Source organism: Arvicanthis niloticus, chromosome 3 (genome assembly GCF_011762505.2).
Source record: "Arvicanthis niloticus isolate mArvNil1 chromosome 3, mArvNil1.pat.X, whole genome shotgun sequence".
Lineage (NCBI taxonomy): Eukaryota > Metazoa > Chordata > Mammalia > Rodentia > Muridae > Arvicanthis > Arvicanthis niloticus.
Window position 1 is genome coordinate 34,513,575 of NC_047660.1, and position 23,314 is coordinate 34,536,888.

Here is a 23,314-nt window from a genome sequence, read left to right on the forward strand (position 1 = left end):
TGTAATAGTGTTACTTGTCTCTCCAGACAAGTTTCACAGCTTCTGTCTACAGAGTCAAAGGAGATCACACTTACATAGTAGCAGGCATGCTTCAAGGACGCTGTTAAGGATGAAAGTATTATTAGCACATAGGAATAGCAGGCATGCCTGAAGAACCTCCAAAGGCCATTTTCATGGAGGTATTTGGGGCAACTAATCTCTGGGAGAGACACTGTTACTACATGTGGAAAGCAATGTGGTTGTGATCCCCTCCAGTGTTCTGAGGCACTAGACTTTTTGGCTGCCCTTTTCTTGACACCAAGTGTATTAATTGAAAGGTAACAATGAAGTATGACCCTTCTAAGAGGAGATTTGCAATTGAACTTACTTCTGAAAGCCTAGCAATAAAGAATTGGACAAGAGACAAACAGAATTTACATTCTTATTAAACCGGGCCCTGAATTGCACCTGCCATGGGTGTTATGTGGTTTGAATTTCCTTGTTCTAGTTCCCTGGTCTACTGTAGGAGCCACTTCCCCTTCAAGGCTGTGGCCGATTTCCTTTGCAGAGCAGTAATCTCAAAAGACTTCACAACATACAAATGAATAACAAGGTCAAGGAAGAAAAAGAAAGACATCTAAGCTAAAAAGAAATTCTAGTCTCCACAGTAAACACGTTGCTCTCGTTTTGAAGAGGATCTTGTGTGTATAGTCATCTGGAAGCACAGCAGACAACCAGTGAGTTGGTCTGGTGGTCCATTCGTGAGGGACAGATCAATTCTTTTATAACTACACATGTCCTGAAGAATTGCAATTGCCGATTCAACCTCAGAATTGTACTTCATGCATCCATGATATGAGAGGAGTTTTGCTCAAGTGTTGACTCAAAGCAATATAGACACACAAGTTTGAAAATGTTCCTGGGAACAGATGTGACACAGGAGAGCTGCTTCAAATCCTTACTCATATAGAAAAGATAATGAACTTACTCACTGTGTCCCCAGAGGCTAGCAGAAAGGCGAGTAGATAAAAGGAAGAGCGTATATAGAAAAGCATTTTATTATATAGCTGCCCAGTAATAAGAGAGGCTATCCTTCAAGATTACAAAGCAATTACTTAAAAGAAACTCTGAGATGCACCTCATTGGAATCCCTCACCCTTCAACCCAGTGTGACATGATTTGACCCTCATTGGATGCCATGAGTCTTTGATCTTCCTACTACATCTCTTTTCACACAGGTACCTTAACGTGCAGGGGACAGATGTGTGACATTGGGGCGTGAGAAATCAACCTATTACCTAGGGAAGAGGCTGGCGTATATGAGCTCTGAAGGGTCTTATCCCCCTGAGAATCTGTGTTGTGTGGTTTTACAGAATCATAAGTGGGCTCCACGGCCTCAGGGCTTGTCACCTCCTTCACACCATCACATTTTCTTCTTGCTTATCTCTTTGAAGCACATGATAACCGTCTTGCTTTATTCATGCGCCAGTACTAGGTGTTGTAAGGGAAATAAATCATCTCTAATCAAGGAAGGAGTGGTCCAGACAGGGACCAAGCCTAGTAGGAAAGAACACCTGCTGGAGAGCGGGATTGCTTCCTCCTGCGCGTGGGCCGTGAAGGAGCTCTTCCCCAGCATGCCGCAAGGCAGTGAGTGATGTGCTAACATGGGCTGCCCACATGCATGCCAGGTGTCGTTTTATGCATCTTACTAGGTTTATTGCAACCTTATGACAAGGGACTGGTACTGCAGCCAAATTTTACCAATAAAAAAACTCTTGTGTAGGCAAGTATCTAACACACAGTCATACATCTAGTAGAGAGAAAAAAAAAATCTGGGTGTTCCCAAGTGTGGAGCCTGTGATGGAGAACTGCAGCGTCACTGCACAGAGATTAGCATCCTCCTGAAGAACCCACGAATCAGGACAAAGCTGCTAAGTCACAGGCTTACAGCTACCCTGTCGCTGACTCTCCACAGTTCATTTCCCAATTTTCCTAGAATCTGCATACCAAAGATAAAAATGGGGAATTCCTCATTTTAACTACTGCCATGTCTGATTCTCAGTTATTTGAGTATTGCCTGATACTGACAAATTTAAGGTAAATAAACTCACACATTAATATTTGTTGCCATATTAGGCTAAACAATCAATATCTGAGAGGTGCCCAGGGTCCTGGAGAGTTGGTCAACTTTCTGGGTGCAGCTCCCTTCAGGAGTGCTTCTCCTGCACCAGTGCCTATGGTCCTGGGGGGTTGGTGAGCTTCCCCAGTGCAGCTCCCACTAGGAATGCCTCTCCTGCACAGGCAAACAGATTGTCAGGTCCTTCTCATCTAAAGGGCTCAGGAGACTTCCAGAAGCACAATATGTACAAGACACGAGTTCTTCCTGGTCCCTTAGACTCTTCAAAATAACAGTGTTCATCATTTCTGTTTTCCCTTTGGCTTGCCTTTTCTTCCATTTCCGAATGTAGGAGAAAACAGAAGCTCAATACATAACTAGTTACTCTTTTGTAAAAAAATTACTCTTATCAAAAATGAGCCTTTTAAGAAAGTCTAAGCCTTTGAGTATACCTATTTTTTTCTTAACTCAAAAAGCACTAAGGACCACAGGTCCACCTATGAAAGTACCCCGAGAGCACAAACATTTTTTTAGTAGTAAGTAATCTGATGTGACCTTGACTCTTCCACCCCAGGGGCAATACTGGAAAGAAATGCATTTTACAACAACAGAAGGAGCAAATTTGCCCCAATATCACTTCAGTAGTCCCCTATAAGGTTTTTGTCTGACCATCTTTTGGTCCTACAGCTTAATCCTTGTAGAGTTAAAAATTGCTAACTTTATTTTTCATGTGATGGTCTGTGATGGTTTGTATATGCTTAGGCCAGGGAGTGGCACTATTAGAAGGTGTGGCCCTGTTGGAGTAGTTGTGTCACTGTGGGTGTGGGCTTTAATACCCCAGTCCTAGCTGCCTGGAAGCAAGTCTTCCACTAGCAGCCTTCAGATGAAGACATAGAACTCTCAGCCTGTCCTGCACCAAGTCTGCCTAGATGCTGCCATGCTCACACCTTGATGATAAGGAACTAAAAGCCAGCCCCAATTAAATGTTGTCTTTATAAGACTTGCCTGGGGGCCTGACAATGGTGGCACACCCCTTTAATCCCAGCACTTGGGAAGCAGAGGCAGGCAGATTTCTAAATTCAAGGCCAGCCTGGGTCTACAGAGTGAGTTCCTAGACAGCCAAGGCTACACAGAAAAGCCCTGTCTTGAAATACAAACAAACAAACAAAAAAGAGTTGCCTTGGTCATAGTGTCTCTTCACAACAGTAGAACCCTAACAAAGACAAGGTCCTAGAAGCATGCCTATATATCCCTTATCTGATTTGGTTATTGAAAACAAAATCTATGTCTTTGTGATATCTCTCTCTCCCTCTCCCACGTGTTCTCTCTCTCTCTCTCTCTCTCTCTCTCTCTCTCTCTCTCTCTCTCTCTCTCTCTCTCTCTCCCTGTGTGTGTGTGTATGTGTTTTCATGGGTAAGTGGGCACACCACAAAAATGTGCATATGGAGGCCCAACGTGGATGCCAGGTGTCCTCTTTGATCATTCTTCACATTTTCTCCTGAAGTAGGGTCTCCGCTGAACTCAGAGCATAAAAACCCCAGCTAAAGGCCTGCCACAGAGAGCCCTTGTCCCTGAGAGCCCTTGTCCCTGAGTACTGGGATTGCAGGTGGCTGTTATACCTGTTTACCTTGTATGTGAGCACTGGGGATTCGGACCCTGATCATCAGGTTATAGCAACTACTAAACCATGTCCCCAGCCCCAAGAGCTATGTCTTATTAATCACCAGTATCATAGTGTCCTGTATAATTTCTGCCATAATGCTTAATAAACTTTTCTTCAACTATGTCAAAAGTAATTAATGAGCAATCTGGCTAATGAAAGATGATCCAGATATCCATCAGAGAATGATCTTTGTTGATTGTTCCAACAACTCTTATCTTTAGTCAACTCTCTGTATATATTTAAAAAAAAATTCACAATTAGATGAAAGAACCCATCATAAGCTGTGCAGGTGTCAGTCCATAACATAAGCCCATTTATTCTGTGCTAATGACTGGTCATGCAAAACTTCCTGGACACATGAAACCTCTGCCAGAGAGAACACAAGCACAGGATACATGTGTTTAGCTCTGGAAGAACACACTCTAGAAAAACAAAATGGCAGCCAGTTGAGCTGGTGGCGCTCATGTTCCTGGGAAGTGACTTAAGTTGAAGCCATAGGATGGGCATAGGTGGGCAGATAGGGTTGTAGAGAGCAGGTAGGCATGGCAGAGAACAGGAACACACATAACATTTTAGTTTGGAAACAAACAGGTCCAACATCAAGGTGATAATGCTATTTCTACAACACACGTCTTTTTCATAAACCTTAAGAAATTTTTAATTTAAGGGAGGGGATCTTTGCTTTGGGAAGCTAACCCTGAAAGTGTCAAACTTGTTAAATTGTATTTGTAACAATGAACATAATTAAATTAGGAGGCTTTGTTTTCTTATGATAAGTGCATCAAGGTTTCTATATGTAAGATATTCCAAGGTGAACATCTATTATATTTATTAGTAAAGGAATTTTTCTGTGCTAAATTATCCAGGAATTTAAGGCCAATACAACCCTTTCTACTTTATGCACTGTCATTGTGTGCTTTCATGTGTTTATTTCGGAAAGTAACTGGAGGTGTGAAATTAAGTCTGTCACTCGAATTTTTAACACTGCTGGTATAAAGGTGTCCTTAGATCATCCATGTTACTGCGGGATGCACATTCTCTAGAAACTGTGGGACGAATAAGGGATATGTAAAAATAGCCATTTTGTCTGACTTTTTTCAGAGAACCCTCTTTTTCTCCACAGATGTATACTTTTATGAAAACTACTAACAGTGGTGTTTTTGTCTCAGATCCATGCAGGCAAAGTTGTATTCACTAGGGAGCTTCCCAGAGAAGTCATTTTCAAACAATAGAGCAAAAAAAAATGCACGGATCAGCCAACTAATTTATGCTACATCAATTTTGCATACTCAGAAAGCATGAAACTTTAATGCGATCTCACCAAAGTCAAATAAGCCAAACAGGAGTTACCAAAACAGGCTTGGCCTTTCATCTGAGCAAGCTGATGTCACACCGGGTTTTGTTCTGAAAGGGCAGGGTGGCTATGCCTCTCAACGAATGCAATGTTAGACAGCAAAGAACTACAAAGGCACTCGATGCTAAGTGTCTAGGAATCCTGGGGTGATTAATGTGAAGCAAATTTTATTTCCTATCAGGGGAAAAGAACCAGAGAGAAAAACCCACAAGCTTATTTGGCAACTGTAAAGGTCACAGAGGAAACAATGGTGGGTGGCAGGATTGTGTCAAGGCTCCTATGTAACTCAGAATGCTATGGCAGAGGTTCTAGGAGGGAGTAGCCTGGGGGCCCGCCAACCACAGAAGAGCTCAAGCCAAAGAAAATGGGCACCAAATTTGAGCCCCACTGTATCCTCAGCTCTACTCCAGGGCCTTATTTTCCAATAAGGACACGAAAAGGAACCTCTGGGACTTGGAATCTCAGCTGCTGGCCCGGAGACTTGGTTCCTTGGTTGTGGCCAGGTCTCTCAAACGTGTCTGCCCTCACTACTCATGGAAACCCCAACTCAGGGTTTTGGGAACACGAGAACTAGGCACTGCCTGGTATTCAGCGGATTCATCAAAAGAAAGCTGAAGATAGAGGTAGGGCCACAGCCCTTAGAGTACAGGGGATGGGAGGTGGGGGTGGGGGGGAGAGAAGAACTTCCAATTCAATTTGCTTCAGGCAATGCTCTGGGCAAGTAACCTGAAGAGTCCTGGCCTTGAGAGATGTATGAAAGATGAGTAAGAGTCACCAAACCTCTCTCTCATGAACTCTGTAGCATTAGAAAACTGGATAAAATGTACTGTGTGTGCAATTAATAAATAATGTTTATATCATAACAGGTTTTTTCTGTACAGTCTCAGCTGGTTGTTAGTGGACTTGAACATCACCGCAGACACAGGACAGACAACTAAGAATCTCAATGGATCTCAGTAGAAATCAAAACTTTGCCACAGTTTCTGAACCTTAACCCTTCCCCAAACTTTCACAATCCATTCAGTTAAAGGCTACAGAGCTACTAGGAAAGAGAGTAGAAGAGATTATTGATCAATAATACAGAACCATAAAGCTGAGATTTCATTATGATAAACACAGAAAGATTAGTACAATTGGCCTTCTTGGTACCCTGGGAAATGGGCTATAGGAACTCCTTCCTCAGCAGATATTAAACCACACAGGCACTGGTGTCGCTTACGTAATATGGTATAATGTTTGCATAAAGCATATACACATACTCCTGTATGATTACAATCATCTTCAGATTATTTATAGTACTGAATATAATGTAAATATAGTGTAAAGACTTGTACTGAGTTGTTTAGGGAAATGTGACAACTAAAATTAAAGCCCATACATGTTCATTACAGATGCAATTTTCTTTCTGATATTTTAAGACTAATTGTTTTTGAAATTGTAATTGCATCATCTTCCTTTCTCTTTCCTTCTTCCAACCACTCCCATTCAATCCTCTGATTTTTTTATTTTTTAGCTTACAGAAAGCAATTTATTAACAGAAAATAATTTGAGAAGCCCTGTTCACAGACAGTGACCAAGATGACCCCCCTTTCTTTGAGTGCTGTCAGAGGGGATGGGGGTAACATCTTCCATCTGCCTAGTCTTCATCCCAGACAGAGAAAGAGCTCTGAGGACTGACTGGGCTCCTGGTCCATGGGTCTTGGTCCTGTTTCCTCCTGTGGCCTGCAGTTTGACATGCAGGGCAGTGATAGCCAGCTCCTTACACCTCTGACCCACATCCTGGGCAGCCAACATGGCTGCATATGAAGAGGACTCATCTCAATCAGCCTTTACCTTCATTCCACCAGTCACTAGGCAGATGGTTTTCTTGCCAGAAAGATCGGTAACATGGACAAAGGTATCATTGAAGGATGCAAAGATGTGGCAGACACCAAATACATTCTCTCCTTCAGCCACCTGAGGTCCAAGGCTGATGACTTGTTCTTCCTTCTTTTCCTTCCCCTTGCGAGGTGCCATTTCTGAACGTCATCTCCAGACTATACCACTGGAAAGCCTGATTTTTTTTTTTTTTTTAAACTAGTTAGTTAAAAGTCATGGATGCAGAATCCTAGGATATGGCAGACAGTGCTCAGGAACCCATAACCTCTTTCTTTCTGATCACACATGCTGTCTTCTGAACCTTTCTAAAGAGGTCAATGTATTAAGAAAGGGGTGGAATTATCTGCAGCCTCTAGCAGGATTTACATAGAAAACAACCAAATGAGATTAGCACAAAGAGTGGAGGGGAAAAAAAAAAAAAGGAAGAAATATAAAGAGATCCTGGAAGGCTCTGTGATTGCTGCTGTGGGACCGTGAAAGGATAGCTTGATAGCTTGGTTCCTGATCGAGCACAGGCCTCGAACCCTGGACTTTAATGGGATGGTAGGTGTTCAGCCTTGCTCCCAGACTCCAGGCTCCTGACACAAGGCCAAAGACCTTCATTGATCAGAGCCTTTCAGTCACAAAGGACAATGCCCCTACCAGTCCCTCCACAGGTAGAGGGTGTGACTACAGGCCACAGACCCTCAAGAGATCTCCATATCAATGAGATACCTAAAGGCCAGAGGGCATAGCCAATTAAGCTTTCCTCCCCAAACATTCCTCCCTCCCTATTTAACTCAGGCCTGCCCTGAGGACAATAAACCTTTTAAAACCATGGACTTCCTCATGTCTTGGGGGGGGGGGGGGGCGGAGGGGGGGAGCTGCCACGGGAAAACGCGGAGAAGGCCTTTGACTTCCGCTGTCGCTGCTTAATCTCCTGCTAGAAGACTTCTCTACACCTCTACATTCCGGCCAACTCAAGCAAACTAGCAGAGCCAGAGACCCAGCCAAGTGGGGCACTGCTTCTCTCCTTCTTGTCCCTCTCAGCTGCAGGCTGGTCTAGCCCAGCGACATCTGGGAGCCCAAGCGACATCTGGGAGACTACCAGTCTCCTAGTTAGCTGCTTTGGCCTGGAGACCCTCAAACCAGGAGCTCTGCCCCCACAGGACTTCAGTCTGAGACCTCTCCATGCCCAGGCAGAGCTCGGGCGGCTTCTCATAGCCCAGCATCTGCCCGTAGCAGTGTAGAGGAAACTCAATCAAATTCCTGTGCTTCTGCTCCCCCAGAGCTACGGTTCCAGATGCTTGGGGTGGCAGAAACTCAGGAACCACAACCCAACCCAACAGGACCCATGCCCATGCGTGAGCTACAGCCCCACATGCTGCCTCAATTTCTGTGCACCCCTATGATCCCTGTCTAGTTGATTCTGTGGGTGGTGTTCTCCTGGTGTCTCTGCATACATGCTGTGGTTGCTTATCTTGGGGTTTCTAGTGGGCCCCTAACAATGGGAGTGTGGGTGTTCTGACTCTTTTGCCTGCTTACCTGACCCTCTTCCTCCTATTGGGTTGTCTCATTCAGCCTTGATATGTGGGTTTATGCCTAGTCTTATTGCATCTTGTTATGATGTGTTCAATTGATGTCACTGGGAGGCTTGCTCTTTTTCTAAGGGAAATGGGTTTGGAGGAGAGAAGGAGGGGTGCTGGAAGAGGGGAGAGAAGGCAGGCTGCAGTCCAGATGCATTGTAAGACAGAAAAATAAGAAAAAGAAAAGAAATCACCAAGGGAAGGGATGCTTGGTGAGGTGGGTGGGTGGGTAAAGAGAAACTGGAATTCACTTCTCTGTACAAAATCCCTGCAATGCTTGTTCCCAAGTCTTGAGTAAATATTCATATGACTTCTCAAGGTTTCTGGAGTCAGATGTGAGGGCTATGTAAAAATCGCTCAGCTGCACCCGGGAAACATCTGACACAGGCTCCAGAAGAGCAGTCACAACACAGGGCTTGCTCAAGGAAGAAACAACCCTTCTCACATCAATTCCGCAGCCTGTTTCAGAATAGCACATGTTATTTCGTTTTGGTTTTGTTGTAACTGTCATTTTAAACCTTTGGGTTCCCCTACATATAAGACTTCTAGCTGTTATTTTTGCACTTTCAAAACTGCGGTTTCTGCCTAGAGATCGCATTCCAGTCTGTGATTGTAGCCAACCAAACGGGCCTTGTGGAAAACACTGCTCTGTTCCACTTTTTGGTATCTGAGATATACCCCACAGAGCGTGCCTCTGATTCACACTGAGTGAAAAGATGAACAGTTTCACACCCGGGAGATCAAATTAACTAATGAGGTAAATCTGATATTCATGGGTGAACCACCACACAGTGTTTGAGGATTTGTCTGAAGGGGACTGTACAAAAGGCATTAGAGAAGTAAATTTCATTCTTGAGTTATATGTGAACAACTCTTGAGATTGTGTCTGGCTTGGTGGAGGCAGTATGGTAGAAACCAGAAAGCATGAAGTCTCCAGGCTCAGGGCAGCCTGTTCACTGGGTGAACTGCAGAGCTTTGACGAGCAGACCAGGTGGGAGGATCGGTGCTCCACAAGGTCACACAGAACCCCAGGTTGACACAGCTTCAATGTTTCAGCATGTAATTTTGTCTATACTGTCAAAGAATGGTGGAGAAATGGGGAGGTGTCACAGGAGGGTGGGAGGCAACCAACTTGAAGGAAAAAAAGGGTCACAGAGAAGGCAGCGTGGGATTAACAGCCTAGTGGGATAGATGCAAGTGTGTCTGTCCAGCTATGTGTGTGCTCAAAAGAGAGGATGCTGTGTGCACACCGTTGCTGTCTGCCACAGCCATTTCTCTGATCTGTTTTTGTTGTTGTTGTTGTTGTTTTGCTTTGTAGCACACAAATGTAAACCATTGTAGAAGCCCCACCATGAAGGATCTCTGTGGTGTAAGGTGACTTCAAGTGCTATGACGACAGCAAGGATCACTGATTTCTAGCTTGATAAGACTATCACTCAAGGAGAGACTGACCGGCAAATTAAATGTGAAAAGGCAAAGACGATAATAACGTGGATGTGGTTTTACAGCTTACAATGTACAGTCATCCACAGCAAACAAAGTTTGAAAATATACCAACAATAACAACAAATACTTTAGGTTACTGAAGAGATGGCTCAGCCATTGAGGAGACTTGCTACTCTTGCAGAGGAGCCAAGCTCAGTTTTCATGACCCAAATGGTTGCTCACAGACCTCAGTAGGTCCCTCCAGTTCTGGACACCAGGTGTGCTATACAGATAAACATACAGGCAAAACTATCATACACATAAATCTGAAAATAAAAGTTTTTTAAATTGGACATTTTATTTATTTACATTTCAGATGTTATCCCCTTTCCCCATCCTCCCACCCAGAAACCCCCTATCCCCTTCTCCCTCTTCCTGCTTCTATGAGGATGTGCCACCTACCCAATCACACCTCCCCGCCCTTGAATTACCCCACACTGGGGCATTCAGCCTTCATGGAACCCAGAACCTCCTCTCCCACCTATGCCCAACAAGGTCATCCTCCACTACATATACAGCTGGAGCCATGGGTCCCTCCTTATGTGCTCCCAGGCTTGTGGTTTAGACCCTGGGAGCTCTGGTAGATTGGTACTGTTGCTCTCCCCATGGGGCCACAAACCCCTTCAGCTCCTTGACTCTTAGTACATTTTAAACACTTGCCTTTCAAATCACAGAAACAAACAAAAAAACCCTTTTGTTATTCTACATCCAGATTGAGGCCTACCAGAGGGATCCAGCTCTTGAGGAAGAGGAAATGGGGCAGGAGTTAAACATTATTATAAACACTCTGTTTAGGTTTTCTTTAAATACGCTATGACTCCTTAATTAATAGCTATTAATACACCCCTCCCTGAAGCCTGGGCTACTTTAAGTGTGGCACTACAAGCTAAGCAAGCAGCCGCACTACCCTCCTGCCAGACAACAGCTATGAAGCTTAAGGAAACCACACTACAACTAGAGCTGTTTGCTTCCAAAACGCAAGTATAGTTCAAGATGGTACCAGGCCGGCCATAACTTTGTCAAACAGCTACACGCCCATTCCCACAAAAGAAGGGTTGTGATTGGTACAAATGCGGTCCTTCGTTTCCAACGAGGATTATTGTGACTGGCGTAAACACCTTAGCATGCCCTCTTTCTGGCTATATGTAGAAAGCTGATTGGCTAACTTTTTAAGTTAAGCTTCTCTCAAGTATTTTGGTTTTTTCCCCCTTGTCTTCTTTTGATGTTCATCACTGCAGGCTGAACTTGGAACATAAAGAGGAGATAGCAAAATTAGCAGCTGAACAGCAGCGGTGGCGGAGGACGGCAGGTGGCGGAGGGGTTGTGGAAAATGAAGGTAGCAGCATCAGAGTCAGTGATGACAGGAAGCGAAGAGTTCCAAAAAGTGACTGGTGTAGGGATGACAGGAAACAGAGGAAGGCAGGAAGTCAAAGGGAAGACGGAAGTCTCCGGAAGGCAGAGATCAGAGGCTAAGAGCCAGATATGAGGTCCTAGAGCGTGGGTTTCTGGAAGGATTCCACAGAATGTAACACAGGCTGCAGTCAAGGACTAAGGGTGCTAGAGCTGTCTGATAGCTGGTCCCTGAACTATCACACAGTGGCTGTAGGAACTGATTGTCCCAGGAGCCAAAGTCCATTCGGGAGCTAGAAGATGCTGCTGCTGCTACCACCATTTATAATTGTGATGGTGGTGGTGGTGGTGATGATGATGGATGCCAACAATTTAAACAGCTGCCAAGTGACAGGGCCACTGTGATTAAAACCAAGAGTGGTAAGCTTATACTTTCAGTACTTAGAGTCATTAGACTCTGCTTCTACCTAGAGCAACAAATGTCTGCCTCTCAAGGTTTGCACTGTAAATCTCTGTGCCTGCCAGGCCACATCCTGACCTTTGGGCTTTCAAGGCCTGACAACTCTTTTTTTGTTGTTGTTTTAATATTAAACATTTCAAATAAACATTTTACTATATATTGATTTTTACATTTTAATTAGAACAAAAGTCCAAAAGGAAGTCTTAGGAATTTGACAAAAGTAATTTTCTAATATAAATATATTCATCTGGATCTACAAACTATCACAAACATTTTTATTCATAGTTACACACCAGTCATTAAGACAGTGAGCACGGGAGAATACATTCTGGGTCACACGGGCTTGAGGGTGTGGTTCAGCAGTTAAGAGCACTTGCAGCTCTGTCAGAGGACTTCTGTCAGGTTTGGTTCCAGTTCACACACTGCATGGCTCACAACTCTTAGTGCTACAAAAACTTTTCCTGACCCTGTCTTCTAGTTTGGGTAGGACAAAAGGGCCACATCCAGCTGACTGCAACAAGGTAAGTCTGGTTATAAATATAAACAAACAAACAAACAAACGGACACTTTAATATATTTACATATATTAAATATAATATATATTTATAAATAAATAAAATGAAGTTATGAAAAGAAACTGAAAGTCACCTAAAATTTAAAGATCATCAGTACTAACATTTTAAGATCAAGATACTTTAAAAGATACATTATTTTCCTAAACAAATAATTATCCTCTTCTTTTAATCTTCTAAGTCAGGTGTGATCTGAGCCATCAAGTCCTTTTTCATCTGCAGAGTATCTCCTGTTCCCCTACGGGATCATGCATGAGTCCCAACAGAAATGCTACCCAAGAGGCAGGGAGAGGTCCTGGGGTCTACACTCATCTCTTGGGGTACTAAATATGCTGCAGAGACCTGGTCCTCGATTTGCCTTTCTGATCCCACTCTTAATAGTCAAGTCCAGCCTGAGATCATGTCCACTGCCAAAGGCTAAGAGTGCCCAGAAAGAGTGTTCAAAGCTTGTGTACAGCTCCATGGCCTTTTGAACTGTATATCCATTATCCCTATGTTTCTGATTATTACATGTATATAGATGTTGGTAAGCAATACATATATAAAGACATATGCACGTATTCAATTACATATCTAATCCATTTTTATACCTGCAGGTTCCTTATCAGTGAGTTCATCTGACCTCAGACCAAAACTATTTTAAAACAAGGTGGTTTAGTTGGTAAAGTATTGGCTATGAAAGCAGAGTGATGTGAGTCTGAGTCTCAGCACCCAGCACCCGTGTGAAAATAGTCAGTAAACCTGCCATCCCAGAACTCAGAGCTCACGGGTGCAGACAAGAGTATCTCTATGTCTGGGGTTTGCTGGCTGGTCAGTTTAGATGAATTGACTAGCTTCAGGTTCAGTGAAAGACTTCGCCTCAAAAAATAAGGTGTAGAGTAAGTGACGAAAATGGCCAGTGTCAGTGTTTGACCTGCACATACACATACCACACACTCACACACATACATACACACCACACACCACACACACACCACATACACACCACACACACACAACACACAAAACACACCACACACACCACATACCACAGATACCACACACACACCATACACACACACCACATACCACACACACCACACACATACACACCACACACACACACATACATACACAACACACACCACACACACACACCACATACCCACCACACACATACACACCACACACACCACATACCACAGATACCACACACACACCACACACACACACACCACACACATACACACCACACACATACACACCACACACACACCACACATATACACACACACTACACCACACACACACATACATACACACCACACACCACACACACACACACACATACACACCACACACACCACATACCACAGATACCACACACACACACACACACCACATACCACACACCACACACATACACACCATACACCACAAATAAATAAAATAAAATTTACTTTAGAAATAATTTAAGATAAAATTATATATGTAAATTATACATAATTTAAAATAAAATAAAATTTAATTTAAAAACTTTTCAAAATAAGAAACGGCACCAAATATGTACAGATTTATTGCTTGTCATTCCCAAAACAATTAGGGAATTTTAGTTATTTGTATAACATTTATATTGTGTGTTAGTCATAATAAGTCAAGTGAAGATCATTTAAATTTGAAAGTATACATCAGGACGTGTTTAAGTTATTCTAAAAGACTTCGCTCTCTCTAAGGGACCGGAGCCCCTGTGGTTGTCTCTATCCACATGCTCTTTAATGTATTTCAGTCCTCCCTCCAACTTTTCTGATTTCATTACTTTCTTTTAAGTTGGAAAAATGTGCTCTAATCTTTCAATGGTTACCATAGCAATCTTGATAGGATTTTAAAGTCTAAGGTACTTCTTCTAAATGGTGTTCTGAATAAACCCTCAGAAAGCAATTAGACCCTCCAAACTTACACTCAAGCTGCCGCGTGCTACTGCTTAACTGTTGTAATTCCTTATATTAGATTTTATCATTACTTTTCACACATTTCCTTAAATTTATCTCACATTTACAAATATTTTTTATTATTTTCTCTTTTACCTCAAACCTTTCTAGAATCAATTTTCATCTATTGTCAGAATTTTCCTTAGTAGCTATAGGAGGTAAACTTTAAAAAAAATTTTTTTTTGTCTGCTTGAGATATTTTTGCTCATTTCATTCTCACTGTTGAAGGATTCTGTCTTTGCAAATTCTCTTTCAGCACAATGTTCTTATAATTCCAGAAGCTGCATTATTGTTGAGATGCCACTTGTCAGTCTAAAATCTATTCTTTAAAGGTAATCTTTTTAACTCTGGCTGCTTTTAAATTTATTGATCTTTGAAGTTCTGCAATTTCTCGGTGACATATCTCAGTATGCCTGTTTTTATTTATTCTGCTTTAAGATTGACTGTTTTGAGTAGCAAGCTTTGGTGTGTCTTCATACTTCTTCACAAATATTGCTTGTGTGTCATATACCCATGCTGACCACCTATCAGATATGTATAAGATTCTGTGTCCTATGTTTCTTAACTTCTTTTAAATTTTCTGTTTGACACACTATATAGTCCTCGGATAATTTCTTCCAATCTATCTTCCAGGATACTAATTTCTTTCCAGCTGTGTCTGATCTTCCATTTAACCCACCCACTGAGTCTTTTAGATTAATTATTTTAGGGTTAATTTATAGAATTCTATTGTTTCCTACCCAAATCCGCTTAGTTGTTTCCTATCATCTTTTGTTTCCTTCTTGTATTTCGAAGCTTTTCTTGGTTTTATTTACACATATTAAATGCTATTTTATATTGCGTACTTGATAGCTCTGGATTTTATGTTTTGGCCAGCTTCTGTCTGCAGGCTCTGGGCTTTATTCCCCTTTTCTCTCTCGACAGTAAGCTCTTTTCCCTTGGAACACTATCATAGAGAATTCTTGAGGCTGAACTGAATTTGCATGTCCTTAGCAAAGAGTCCCACTTGCTTCAGCCAGTTGCCTGCAACCCAGGCTTCCTTGAGGGGTCTTGGACTAACTGCCCTAGACACTGGAAATTCTGGCTGCAGAGCCTCCATGAGGGTTGCAGATCCACAGGGGAAGTGTTTTCCATTCCACTTAGAGGCCGGCGCACACACCTTTTCTTGCTCTCTCTTTTCCTTCCAAGTGTTTCACATTAACCCTCCCAATAAGGGACAGACCCTACCTTTATCCCGCCTCTTTGTGCTGCCTAATTTTTGTAAACTTGGCATAAGCTAGAGTCATCCAAACAGGTTCCTGCTTGAGTTTCAGCTCTGACTTCTCTCAGTAATAGAGAGTGACCTGGGAGCTGTAAGGTGAACTAGTTGTTTATGGTCATGGTGTTTTATCACAGCAATAGAAACCCTAACTAGGATATCCTCTCTCCCAACAAGGCTCCCCTAAAGGAGTCTCTGTCAACACAGCCAGCAGACACTCCAGGTTGATGAAAAAAAAGTGGCTTCTCCCCCTCATCACATGCAGACCTGATTTCATTTCATTTTTCACCTCTGCACATTTCTTAACCTGGGGCCACCTTTAAGTATATCAGTACTTAAAGACCTTTAGAATTTTTTTTTTATCTAGACCTTTTAGTTGGTTTTAGCAGGATATTCTTTAAGCCATGGATTTGGCAGTCCTACAAGTAATTAGTTTTTGTCAGTATCTTCCATGTACAGAGATCTGTTTTTAAACACACTTTTTTATTTCATGTGATAAAAATTAATTTTGAATTCTGCATCGTTTATTATTTTTTACATACTTAGAACTTATTGCATGTTTGCTCCAATGTTGTACAGTTATTAAAGATGCACTTTTGAACTTTTATTTTTAGCCTCTTGCTATTATAAGTTCTCACTCTCTGTGCAATCTGTGGCCTAATTAATGGAGTTATGCAGCCACCATATTACTTTTTAAAGATAGCCATCTAGTGACCCTAGCATTTACTAAGTAGTCGTTTATTCTCTAATGGTTAGACATATTACTATTTCATATTGCCATGTGAATCTCTAGGCTTTTCGTCTTCTGGTATCAGTTGTTCTATCATGTTTCAGGTAGTAAAGATTATTACTATTCTTACTGTCAGCTCAATTCAGGACTCTGCCAAAAGGCTTTGCTTTCAATTTTGTTTATCAAGAGTTTTCTGACCACCTTCTTGGATGTTCTTCTGTGAGACCACGAGTTATTCTACCGAGTGTCCTGATAGGTTTCTTAAAATGTTGGCTTTGGTAGATGTATTTCTTTCTGTACTCACCTTCACCGTAATATATGGCTGTCATTCTCATTGAGGAGCATGTGGGGAGAGCAGGTGGTGTCCTTTACATATTTGACACCGACGAGAGCTTAGCAAAGGGTTCTATTTCAGGGACGTAGTCAGGTGAAAAGAGCTATCAAGGCTGGGAGAAACACGCAGAGATAAACATTGGGAAGTAAGTCACTAACACTATTGAGCCACATAGGACAAAGATACTGGAGTCCACATGAGCCATCTGGCTGGACTTTCTGATGAAAATGGCCAGCAGTCAGAGCCACTCACTTCCCTCACACCCCTGCTTCTGAACATTTGTAGTTTACCACCTGGAGAAAACGACCAACACCAAAGAAGGGAGGGAGGCATCAGATGAAGCCTGCTATGGCGCATCCTTCTGCAGGGAAGACGAGGCCAGCATACAGATCTGGGGTGCAAATGGTGTGCTCATGCTAGATTTATGGCTTGGGAGCTTTTTGTGTATACAATACTGAAGTTGCTGCTCCGACTTGCAACCTGAAATTTATGCACAGGGAAACCCTACCAAAAGCTATTTTAAAGAGACAATGGACTTATTATCCTGAAGAGGGAGGACTTCGTGAAACTCAGATGCATGTCACCTGTGCGGGTAACGGCTGCTTTTGACTTTCAGATATGATATGTTCTAGGTTGCAAACTTCCCTTGTCAGATTGTAAAGTTGAAATTTTTCTGGTGACAGAGAACAGCAGCAGGCAAATTGCCTGTCTCTTCCACAGACACAGAGCCTTAGCATCCCATCCATTACAGGATGATCTCATTAGCTTCAGCTTTGAAATACAATTTTCTACTCCCTGATTGTAAAATCCCCAAAGATGCCAGTGAAGTTTTCATTCCTCCTCCAAAGGAATGCAAAATGCTAAATCTATCCACAAAGAGAATTCACAGAAAATAATAAACAGTGGTTTAGATTCAAGAGCACCTGGAAGGAATACAGAAATCAGTGAGAACAAATTGGCCCTCTTCCAGGAATGGTAGTTTGGCATCATCACTCTCTTCCTTTGGCTAAGTCCTCTGCTGGCTGAACCAGGGGTGTCTGTGGTCCAGGCTGCTGCCTTTGACTCATAGCAGGAAGTAGAAAAACCCAAGGAATTCAACCATGCTCTGCTAGCTGAACCTCTCTAGAGATCTTCCTGAGGACCAAGGAGAACCCAAAACTTTTAAGAACATACATCTCACCTCTTTTCTGTTACATTTTGTTTTTGTTTTTCTTATATAGAGATTGAACCTCATGCATGCTGGGGAAGCACTCCATCACTGAGCAATCTCTCCAACCCTCTCACCCACTTCCTGGAATGCAAGAGTCTCGTGTAGAAAACGACAAACAATTGAGAGGCTTCAGCTGAAGGATGGAGCAGAGTTAGTGAACCACATGCCCTAGTTCTTTTCCTGTCATATGCCAAGAGGGTACTGTTAACCATGACCATTGTTACCAATGGAATAAAGACCCTCCAACCTGATAATGTGTTTTGGCATCAGGACACTTAAGCAAACACAAGAAATGCCCCTGCACTGGTCTGGGTCCATCAGTGGAGTCTCAGGGAGAGACTGTAGCAAATGAAAAGATTATTGAATTCTTCAAGGTCATTTGAAGCACATGAGGCTGCCCAGGACAAGCAAGCAAACAGAACAATCTCTTCTGTGTCATGTTCTCATTGGGATTCAGGATCTTGAACAAACGAGCCTATAGCTGACCCTAAGACTACGCTCACTCACTAACTTTATTGCACGATCTATTTAATGGACCATGTTTGAATATATTATAATCTTTATAGTTTCAAAAAAAAGATCATTGCTTTTGTTTTCTGTTTGCTTTCTGAAGATGGATTTGATTGGGGTGGTTTTGCTGGTCCTTCTTAGAACTGCCCCCATTGCTCTCCTGTGATTTTCTGCTGTGTAGATATCACTTAATTCCCTTTTCCAAACTTGACTCTGGGGGTGACCCTGTAGGAAGACCAGCAGTCTCAAGTAACCTAGACCCCTGAGATCTCTCAGACACTGGGCAACCAACTAGATAGCATACAGCAGCTGATATGAGGCCCCCAACACATACACAGCAGAGGACTGCCAGGTTAGAAAAGATGCACCTTACCCATATGTTCACGCACACATGCACATACAAAATTCCTGGTGTGTCATTAAGTCCCCTCCTATCTTGGTCCTACCTTGGTCCAGATGCCAATCATATGAGACTGATCATAAGAGACTGGAGTCCCCAGGAAGTTTACAGGTCTGGTGGATGGGACATGGGGACATCCTCATGGAGACGGTGGGGGAAGAGGTATGAGATATGGAACAGTCAGAGGGGAGACCAGGGGGGATAAAATCTGGACTGTAAAAAAAGATTAAATAAAAATTTTTAACAAAGCCATCTTTTAGTCTACCCTTGAGTACCACACCTCCCCTGCTTCCACTCACATATCTACACCAAGCATCTATATCTATTCTCTCCCTGCAGCCCACATTTTCTTTCATCCTCTCTTCCTTAGGTTGCAGGAGATGCTCTGTGCCTCCCATGTCTCTTCATTTAGTTCATCAGAGGATGCTGCCAGATTCACCCCACTAAAAACTCCACTTTCACCAATACCTTCTCTGCCCTAATGCCTGCCTGCCTATCACCTATGTAGTAAATCAGTGACTTACCAGCTCAACAATGAGGGTGCTGCACCAGCTTCTAATGCTCTTGACCAGGGGTCAGCAAACTACAACCCATCTCAGCACATGTTCCTGTAGATAAGATTTCACTGGCATTCACTGATGTGCACTTATTTACATATTATCCGTGGTTTATACACTACACCTGAGGAGTCCAGTAATTGTGACATATTTTAGTGGACTATGGTATCTACAAACCAGGCAGTAATGAGAAAAGTTTGCCAATCCCTTCCCTAGACATGCTTCTCATATTAAAACCAAACTGTATTCATTAGTTGCCATAGCTTGACATTTGAACATTCGTCACTCCTCTGGAATGCATTTGCCTATCTCATGATAAACATTTCCTCAAAATTCTTCTCAGCCACAGCCTTCAACAGGAAAGCTTATATCCATTTCCCCACTGAATGGCTTGCTCTCTAAGTATCTTTGTTATACACATGTATATTCTTCAAGCACTGTGATATACAGTGTGGTTGTTGAGGGAAATGATGGCCCTAGTGAAGCTTACAATCCAGGAGCAAAGATCCACATCAAAAAATAATTAAACATGTGCCCTTATGGTTGCAAGCTGAAGAAAGAGATGTGAAGAAACAATCTAAGTGCTTATGACAGTAATTTAAATGGCAGACTCAAGAGAGCCCTGAAGACAACGATGGAAACAAAGAGCCGAATGTTGAGATGGGAATATCCCAGGCTTAAAGACTGATGTAGGAAGGCCTTGAAGCAGAATTCAGGTTGGGTCTCAGGAACTTAACACTATGGGCTTATGTGACTGGTATCTGCTTAGAACCAAGTAGGAGGGGCCTTAATGACACACCAGGAATTGAGTTTGTATGTGCATTATTTTCTTCGGGATCTGGAGATGAATAATCCAGGGTCTTTTGCATGTCAAGCAAGTAGTCTGTCACTGAACTGAAGCCCCAAGTCCCCTTGATCTACCCTATAGTTCTGTGTAAAAGATCTGTTTCTCCATATAATACTTAGAGCAGTGTTTTTATGTTATAGGACAGAAGCCCAGGAGACATGGGTGTCTTAGGCTGGGCTCCCCAGCATCGAGAGACCTTGATTTTTTTTTTTTGAAAGGGTTTGTCTTAATAAGCACCAGAAGAATAAGTGAGAAAAGGAGAAAAGGGAAGTACACTGTGAGCAGGAAATTATTAAACCGTGTCCATGTCGAGGTCTCTCAGAGATGGTATCCCAGATGCATAGTAAGTGAAAGTTCTCTGAAAGAGAACGACAACAAAATACACTTTAATCGAATCCTCTGAAAGACTAATTAGCTGATTAAATCATTCGTGGTTGTGAAAGGTTGGAATGTTGCAGGTCCGGAGCTTAATTACTCTTTATTTAAGGCTATCTTAAGATTCATTAGTAGCCACTCTTTGACTCTCTCTATGTCTCACCCAACATTTTGTGACAATCTATTATGTAAACCTTTTGGGATGGACAAGCAGACCACTAGCTTTCACCAGCCAGTAGGCTAAGAATATCCTCAGATAGCATCTAAAGTCTATAGCAGATGTTCCCCCGCCTTGTCCTGCTGGGATTTGTCTATTTGATATTTCCACCAGTTCATTAGAAAAGTGTATCATTGATGATTTTTGTTTTGTTCCTATAGAAACTTCATGAAACTTGCCACAGTGGAACAGGAAATTTGAAGTAACTTGAATATGTGTCCCTGAGCCATGGTACCACACGCTTAGCTCCAGTGTAAACTATCTATATCGTCTTTGAGATGAAAACTGTATCTCGTGTCCCGGCCAACAGGCAAAACAAAGGTGGGACTGCAAATTTCAACTCATCATTGTCTTTAGTATTGATTCCCTGGGACATCTGCTTCCTTCATTCTCAGCCATTCACAGGGCCAGAAGAATCTTCAGCAGAGAGTGCCAGGCACTGACAGCCTGAAATCCCTGGCAGACATTGTAATGATGTACAAAGGAGAGGGACTGGGCCCACTGTTGGACAGGCTACTGGGTCTGGGGAAACCTCCACAGAAAAGACTTGAAAGACGTTGAGTCAGATTCTCTCTGCAGAATGCAGCAGGATAAAAGATCACCTATGTTGTCCAGGAGGAAAACATATGTAATAAGCCACTCTCTCAATTGTCTCTCTCAATCCCCCAGTAGATACTTTTCTTTAAGATTAGTTTCTTTGTAGTCAGCTGATGGCATGGTATACACAGAGCAGCCAACAATGGAACAGCTCCAAGTCATTAATGACACAACTGAAAACAAGGGAAAAGCAATAATAATAATAATAATAATAATAATAATAATAATAATAATAATAAATCATCTACTAAAACAAGTCTTTGGAGTGTGTGCACAGTGTACATGGTTTGCATGGAATTCATGCCCATGTGCATGTCAATGTGCATCTGTGTGTGTATGTGTTATTTGCATGCCTGTTTGTGTGTGTGTGTGTGTGTGTGTGTGTGTGTGTGTGTGTGTGTGTGTGAATCTGCCACAGCCCATACATGGAGGTCACCCATACTTGGGTGTCTGTCCTTGCTTTGTACTTTGTTTGAAAAAGTGTCTCTTGTTTTCAGTGGAATAAATCAGGCTAGCTGGTTCTGGAGTTTCTCAGACTCTCCATTTTTAACTCCCATACCAAAATAGGAATGTTGATTTTACAGAGTTTCATGTGAGCTAGGGGATCCCCACTCAGGTCCTCAAGCCTGTGTGGCTGGCAAGTGATTTACTCCCTAAGCTGCCTTCCCAGTCCTTTGTTTTAAATAAAGAGTCCTAGAAAGAACTAAAAGCAAAGCTTTTAATCCTTTTACTGAAGCTTGACCATAGGCAAGAAATCTTAAAGTATGTGTGCTTACCATACAAGACGGTAAGTCACCACAGTGATAAGCCAACAAGCAATAATGATCAACACTATGCTGAGACAGTCATTTCTGGTCAACAGAATTGGTATGTCACAAGACAAGATGGCTCACATACCTCAGAATATTGTAGGGGACATAGTGTGGTGGCTAACAGGTTTGAATTCCAAGCACAGAACTGAATCCTAGCCATGCCAAGTTCATGATTGTGTGACCTTGGGCAAATGACCTTTCCCTCTGTACAGAAGGGCAAGATAATTTCATGGATAAAATCATGAGAAAAACATGGATGATAGACTCATGCTGGCATATAGCAGAGTTCTATATACAACAGATGCCATGTCTGATCTTGCACAGTACTCAAGTCTGTGTGTTCTGTGTCACTCAGAAACACAAAACCTAAGAACATGCAGAGAACATTTGGTCCTCCTACTTCTCCTTGACATATGGGATGCTAAATATTATATTTAGTTCTGAAGAGTTTCCATGAAGATGCTAAGGCCTAGTGCATACCTTATTAGTTAAAACATATAGAAAAGGATAAAATCTGCATAGAAAGGCTCTAGAGTAATCTTCCTCAGTGCCCAGATAAGAAACATCTGGAAGGACTGGGTACTTCCTGGTCTGAGAACAAATGTGTGATTGTTAGCAGGCAGGTTCCAGTGGGTAGCTTCCAGCTTACTGGGTTTCAGACCTACTATAGCTCTCCTAACTGTCTCATGGCTTTCCCACATGTCCACTCACTTCACAAAATGTCTCCACTCAGAGTCCAGCCCCACTAACTCCCCAGCCCACTAACTGCTCATAAGTATTTTAAGCACATGTAGTGGAATTAACAGAAAATCTATTTATAGTACTTTTTTTTTTTCCATGAGGAACCTGAAGATAAAATTTGAGAGATGCTGAAGTTCTCCTGGAGCTATTTTGGTACCTGCAGAAAGATAGATTAGAGAGATGACTGCCGTCTGAAGACTGTTGAGATTGGTCTCCAGGGTGAGATACCAGAGCATCAGCCCAAGCTGTGCTTCCAGCCCACTGGCAGGCCATGGCAAATGGCTGACACTAGCTGTGCCTCAGTTTTCCCATATGCAAAGTGGAGATAAAAATACAC

At 42.4% G+C, this 23,314-nt stretch overlaps 1 pseudogene; it reads right to left on the reverse strand.

The window, feature by feature from the left end:
- Positions 1–6,672: 6,672 nt before the first annotated feature.
- LOC117705182 (small ribosomal subunit protein uS11 pseudogene) lies at positions 6,673–7,144 on the reverse strand (annotated as a pseudogene).
- Between the last annotated feature and the right edge of the window lie 16,170 nt (positions 7,145–23,314).